The 6,668-nt window shown below is 40.6% G+C and overlaps 1 pseudogene; it reads right to left on the reverse strand.

The window, feature by feature from the left end:
* Window positions 1-820: 820 nt before the first annotated feature.
* LOC104824633 lies at window positions 821-5,908 on the reverse strand (annotated as a pseudogene).
* Window positions 5,909-6,668: the final 760 nt, after the last annotated feature.

Genomic DNA, 6,668 nt, shown 5'->3' on the forward strand with positions numbered 1-6,668 from the left:
TTCAAGATCCGGTATATCTCAACATCCCCCTTCAAGTTGGAGCGTGGAAGATTATGAAACGTCCAACTTGCTGAAAAGATGATCAAACGCATGCCGCTTGAACCATATCACCTTGCGAACTTGTGTCAATCATAACTAAAAAAAAATCAAACAAACGACTGCGCTGCAACTTTGGCACTACGCACAAAAGAATCGTTTGATGATAACAAAAAAAGGGACGACAATCACGGTGCAGAAAGAAGTCTCGGGAATAACTCTGATTCATCCGAGATTGAAAGACAACTACGCGAAAGCGTTTAATGACAATAAAGTTTTTGACAAGAATAAGATGATTGGCGGTTATGCGAATAATCTTTAGAAACATGTGGGATTATGGGAGAAAATAAAAAAACAAAAATAAAATGACTCTCTTATTCTTAATAAAAAAAACCTCGAAATGATATTACCACTAGATCAGTATATCATCATCTTCATCTTCACTCTCATTATCGATCATCATTTTTATAAAAAGAACAATAAATTAGAAAAGAAACAGAAGCTCTGATACCATGTAGAAATTTGCGGAATGATATTTTTATTGATAGTCAAAATAACATATAAATAGATGAGAGTCTTACATTTGAATAAGTAAAGTAAACATAATAATAAATATTCCTAAATATATATTTTCCGGATTTAATAAGATCTCCATTATACGATATATCTCGTAATATTCTTCAAGATCCGGTATATCTCAACACTTATATGTGAAACAGCAAAGCAAAGCCAAAATCAACAGAGAAGATAAGTTCTCATGTGAAGCATTTTTCGTTCATTGAAGGAAAAAAGATTGAAACAAACGAGCAGATTGTGGCTCCATGCATTTAGTGTCGAGTGTGAACCTAACAATCATATGTCTCAGGTTACTCAGAACCCATTTCATAAAAAAAAGGTTCATATAGTAGAACCTAAAAAAACCAAATCTTATCGGTTGAAGTTTTCACACGATTTCATTCTGAATTTGCGATGTCTCAATGCTTGTTTTATCATCAACGATTTAATCTACGACTCGTCCAGTTCGTCTGGTCTTTTTCCCTCCTTTTTTCTCACGTACTGCGGGAAATCGCCTCAGAGGTTGGCCGTACTTTCCCAGAGCGACGAAGAGCGCCAAGAAACCGAATGCCCCGAGAAATGCTCCAAGGCCGAAACTCATTTTCCTACCATCCAAACAAAAAAAAAACAAATTGAATAGACATTTTTTTAGAAACCCATTATCATTGCAAGATTTACTGCCCCCATTTGTTTACCTGTGAGGTCTGTGATGGTCTTGTCCAGTGGGTGGTTGAGGACTTCCCTGATCCCTGGAAAAAATGATGGCTGCTTTATAAGATCCAAAGCAACAAACTTTCTTTTCTTTGTATTTTTCCCCAAGATTGTCAGTTTGCTTTGATCAAGAACACTTACAGGTGGAGACATACCTTGGTATATCCTGGCAATCAGCAGGCGCATTTACTACATCAAACTCTCCAGTTGTTTCGGTTTCCACAGATTCAGCTTCATCCTCTGTGAGTGCCGATTGTTCATCTTCAATTTCAACGACAGAATCTTCGTCTATTGAAACAGGACCAGAGTTATTTGATGCAGCTTCATCCATTGTATATGCGGATTGTTCATCTTCAATGTCATAAACGGAAGCTTTGTCTATTGAAACAGCGCCAGAGCTGTTTGATGCAGCTTCATCTGTTGCATATGTCGAATATTCATCGACAGATCCTTCATCATCTGTTGAAACAGCACTTGTGTTGCTTGATGCAGCTTCATAATCTGCATAATTCCCGTTTGATTTGTAAACAAGACTGACCCCTGTCTCTAGAATAATTACATGATCACCAAAATCCATATCAACTTCCACTTGATCCCCTGTTTCTAAGAGGAACCCTTCATTTGAGATGTGACCTTGCCCCAGGTGTTGTTCATGGTACAAACGTATGTTATGTGTTGCTGGATTGCGAGTCCACACACTGTCCTTGGTATGATTCTTAACCGTAATACTCGGAGAATATTCAGACATCACATCATTCCACAGACTTTTGTAACGCATGCACAAGTTAAGTCCTTTAGCAACAAGGTTGGGAGTTGCTGGAACAATGAAAGAAACTGATCGCTTATTATCTGTGAAGCTAAACCAATTCGGGACCCTATATCCAGGAAGGAAAACGCCTCCATAAACCCTACCAGCCCATCCCTGTAACACATCATTTTTCAATCACAAATCAGATACACTCTATTATTGGCCATTTTTCACAAAAACACTCCCAGGTTGTTCAACCATTTGGTGTCAAGATTCTTAATTCAACTAAACGAGATGAAGGAGAATGAAAACTTACATGGAGGACTCTTTCTCTTAAAGAAACTGGTATGCGCATGCACATTTCCATGCGGATGACTCTAACTGTTTTCAGTCTGTCAAGCCCAGGAGTTTGGATAAGGTTGGTGCAATTGCTGAGGAACAATCCTTGCAATGTCGAACATTCTGAAAGATCTGGAGTTCTTTCCAGAGAGATGCAGTTAGTAGCATGCAGAGATTTCAAACTTCTGGGTAAACTATACATGGACTGAAGTTCTGAGCAATTATCCAATCTGAGAATCAGGAGTTTTGGAAGCCGAGCAAAATCAGTCAGCAAATTGCGAAAGGGGTTGCCTCGGAGGTCAAGATCTTCAAGACAAGGCAAACTCAGGAAATCTTCTGGAATCAGCTCGTCAGATAGACCACAGTAACTTAGACATAAAGTCGTCAGGCAGCTTAAGCCATTGAATGAGACTGGACGCTGCCAAATAGTTTGAGAATGCATACCGTAGTATTCGTGTGACCAGCCGAGGTTTAAATTTTCCAATTTAAACAGCTGCATGAGCGAAGCAGGCACTTTCCTTTAAAAAAGTGTCATCTGCAGAAAGAGTGGCCAGGGCTTCCATTTCCCCTAAACCATCTTCTAACTTCTTGAGTTTCGAACAGCCTTAGAGGTTGAGAGTTTCCAGAGACTTCAATCTATAGAATTCTGCAGGGAGGTCCTCTAGCTCAGTGCAACCATTCAGATTCACAAATAGCAGCTTTCCATGAAGAACCCCGATGGACGTATGAACCAGAACCAGGCTTTTACAATTTACCAATAGAAGCTTCTCGAGGTTTGGGAGATTAGAGAAGTCAGGAGTCTCTATGAGATCGAAAGAATTGCTGAGGTCTAGGTATTTTAGATTCCTGAGGCACCAAGACTGAAAAGGACATCCACAAGTATGATCAAACAGAGAAGAAATTTTCAATATGAAAGAGCAAAAGTTATCTCAAATTTATACCTCGCCAGCATTCCAAAATTGTATCAGGTTACTGCACTGCATGTCCATGACAGCTAAATTCCGCTGAAAAAACTCAGCTTCTATGACTTTGAAAGGAAACCGATGCCAACAAAGCCATCGTAAACCTTTTGGAAAATTTGCATAGCTTCCTTTGAGTTGTACGCGATTTAGTTGTAACAATCCAAGCTCTCAATATCAGGAGGTTGAGCGTTCAGGCTGAGGCCTTCAACTTTTTCCGTTCCCTGTCATGGAACAAGCAAGTTACTAATGCTTAATTCACAAGTTCTCATGATATAAAGGAATGCAACCTACGTCTTCCCTTACCGAATATTTTGTCAATACATCAATAACATCATCAGCATCCCAAAGTCGGCATCGCGTTCCACAGTTCTTGGGAGATTTTTCTTTAACGATAAATCTTCCCATATCACGTATTAACTCATGCATCATTAGCTTGTTATCTTGGACTTCAACGAGACACCTCTCGATGAGTACAGTGAGCCCGATGTCAGGACAAAATCCGCATCCATCTAATATGTAAGTGACATAGTCTTTATCCATACCAATGAAGAAGCAAGCAATGTCCAAGAATATATCTTTGTGTGTGCAGTCCAGACTATCGTAACTGGTTTGAAGTATTGCACGTATTTTATCATGAGGGGCTCGTCTCAACAATTCCAATTTGCTTCTCCACTCGCGGATGCCTCTCCCGTAGAGAAAAGCACCCAAGACAATCTATTGCCAAGGGTAGTCCTCCACAGTATTCAACAAAATCTTTCGAGAGCCCGAGAAACTCTTCAGGAGGTTCACTTGTTCTAAAGGCATACCGACTGAAAAGCTGAAGAGATTCACCTCCATTAAGTTCCTCAGGTATATATATTCTGCTCGCTTTAAGCTGCTCCAGTAAATGCAAGTCTCTGCTTGTGATGATTATTCTGCTTCCTCGACCAAACCAACTCATCTCGATTCCTAGTGAAGTAAAGTGACTCGGATCATCGACATCATCAAATATCACAAGTACCCTTTTCCGGCGGAATCTTTCTTTTAGCGCATGATCGATGCTGTTGAGCGTTATATCATATCTCTTTAAGATATCGGAAAGAAGCTGTTTCTTTAGATGACTGTTGCCTTGAGGATTCTTGGAATATTCTCTAAAGTTTGCTAGAAAACTTGTCCCTTCAAAATGATGAGAGACTTCATTATACACAGCCTTGGCTATCGTTGTTTTGCCGATCCCACCCATTCCACCGATTCCTATAACTTGGACATCATTTGAACCGATGCTCAGCAGAGGAAGAATATGCTGTACGCGTGATCTAATACCAACATGATATGAGGGTAAATGCAAGTATGAACTATCCAACCTTTGGAGGATCTCTCTTGTGATATCCTCGATGAGTTTTGCTTCGCTCCTGCATAACGAAATCCCCGAGTTAAAAATCTACTTCCAACCTAAATAACATACTCTTTCCTCATTATTTAACGCTTGTTTTCGTTACTGTATCAGTTACATATAGGAGAAGAGTGGAACTGTCGATTGAAACTAACCATTGGCCATTCCAGACATAGCCAGATAAATCTGCTACTTCTGTTAAAGCCAACCTCCATCTCTGCACCTTGTCCAAAGGAGTTCGAGTTTCATGTCTAGACAATGATTCACCAACTGCCCCTCTATGTCTGCGTACATATGATGGGTCAATATCATAGAATATGGGTAATACCAGTCGCTCTGAACTACTTCTGTGGCAATACATAATGTGCTCAAGTTCCTCAAGACACCATGTTGATGATGCATAGTGTTTTGATAACACAACAACAAGAATTTTAGAACTTTCAATGGCCTCTAGCAGGTTCAAACGAATCTCAGCTCCTCTTGACAGTTCCTCATCATCCAAGAAGGTGTAGATACCATATCGTCTGAGAGCCTGATAGAGATGGGATAGGAAGGCCACCCTCACATCTGGTCCACGGAAACTTAAAAACACGTCATAGTTCCATCCTTCTCGAATCCGCTCCTCGCGTTCTCCCATACCTGACTTAAGTTCCAAAGGAATAAATTTTGGGACAAGAATCTGAAAGAGGTAATTTGATTTGAAAATATAGTGCTGCCTTGCAGGCATGTTTGTTTGTTAACACATGAGGAGGGAATCGAAAAATCAAGAACAAAAAGGAGAAGCATGCCAAAAAAGCAAGAGACGTTACCCTACGCTCTTGAAAGCCCAGCTTCTTGGAAGGGAAGCAAAAATCTCTCAGACGAAGCTTCTTTAGGAGGTTAATGCTTGCTCAGTAAGTACCATGGATCCCTAGTTGTAGAATTCCACGATCGTAAATAGAAAAATCCTGGTTTTGAATGACAATGAAGGAGATAAAAATGAAAATACCAAACGAGCTTATCAGATGAGGGACCAGAAGCACTTGGTCTCTTGTGTTGTGACGGGAAAAGAAAGGAGCAACTTCAAGGACGTGCTTTCGATGCAGATACAGAGTCAAATAATCCCTGACAATGGCCAAAGGACAAGACCTTTGAACAGCTAATAGACCAAATCCGAAGCACCAGTGTTGTCTTCTTGATGATCCATCTTCTGTTCCAAGTCAACAGATCGGTCTTGCATAAAGCCCCATCATGGTCATTCAATATTTGAATAATTGGTCAAGGAAGACTGATAAAAGTTTGTCATGGACGAATAAAATAAGGAAAAGGTAGGTGATACAGGGCTCATAAAATACATGGGCTTGCAAATCTTGGATGGTTTCATTCGATTATAAATGTAATAAGTAAGCTCGTCCGGAGCTGATCAAATGTTGATCTGGTATACCAGACTAGTGAGCCGAAATTGTGCGTGTTGGTCGGACCTGGTTGGTTCGGCCGGATCGGAATCTCCGCCGGATCGCGGTCAGTCGACTCTGTCGGCAAGTTACTGTGCTTGGTCCAATGGACCACATTTTGGTCAGCTCCGGACCAAGTGCATGACAGTGCTGATTCTCGATGTTTTGTACTCCTGGTCCGGCGGACTAAGAGTTGGTCACCTCCGGACCAGCCGACAGATCAGACCACAGTGCGTTTTTCTCGTCTTTTTCTCGGTGGGAAGCAGGTGGGAAAGTGTAGTATCGATCTTATCTCACTAAGCCATCAGATGAGCTAAGGGGAACTTGGAGAAACTCTCTCAAGTGTTGGAGAATGTTCTTGGATCCAAAACAAAGCAAGCAAGTTTCCAAGTGTTGGAAACCATTCCAAAGGTCAACACCCTTGGTTGTGATCAACTAACTACAATCAGATTATGAATCCAAGGATTCAAAGGTTAGTTTTCTATTCTTGAAGTTCTTCATCGAAAGAATTG

The sequence above is a fragment of the Tarenaya hassleriana genome, unplaced genomic scaffold, assembly GCF_000463585.1.
Source record: "Tarenaya hassleriana unplaced genomic scaffold, ASM46358v1 Cleome40, whole genome shotgun sequence".
NCBI classification, from domain to species: domain Eukaryota; kingdom Viridiplantae; phylum Streptophyta; class Magnoliopsida; order Brassicales; family Cleomaceae; genus Tarenaya; species Tarenaya hassleriana.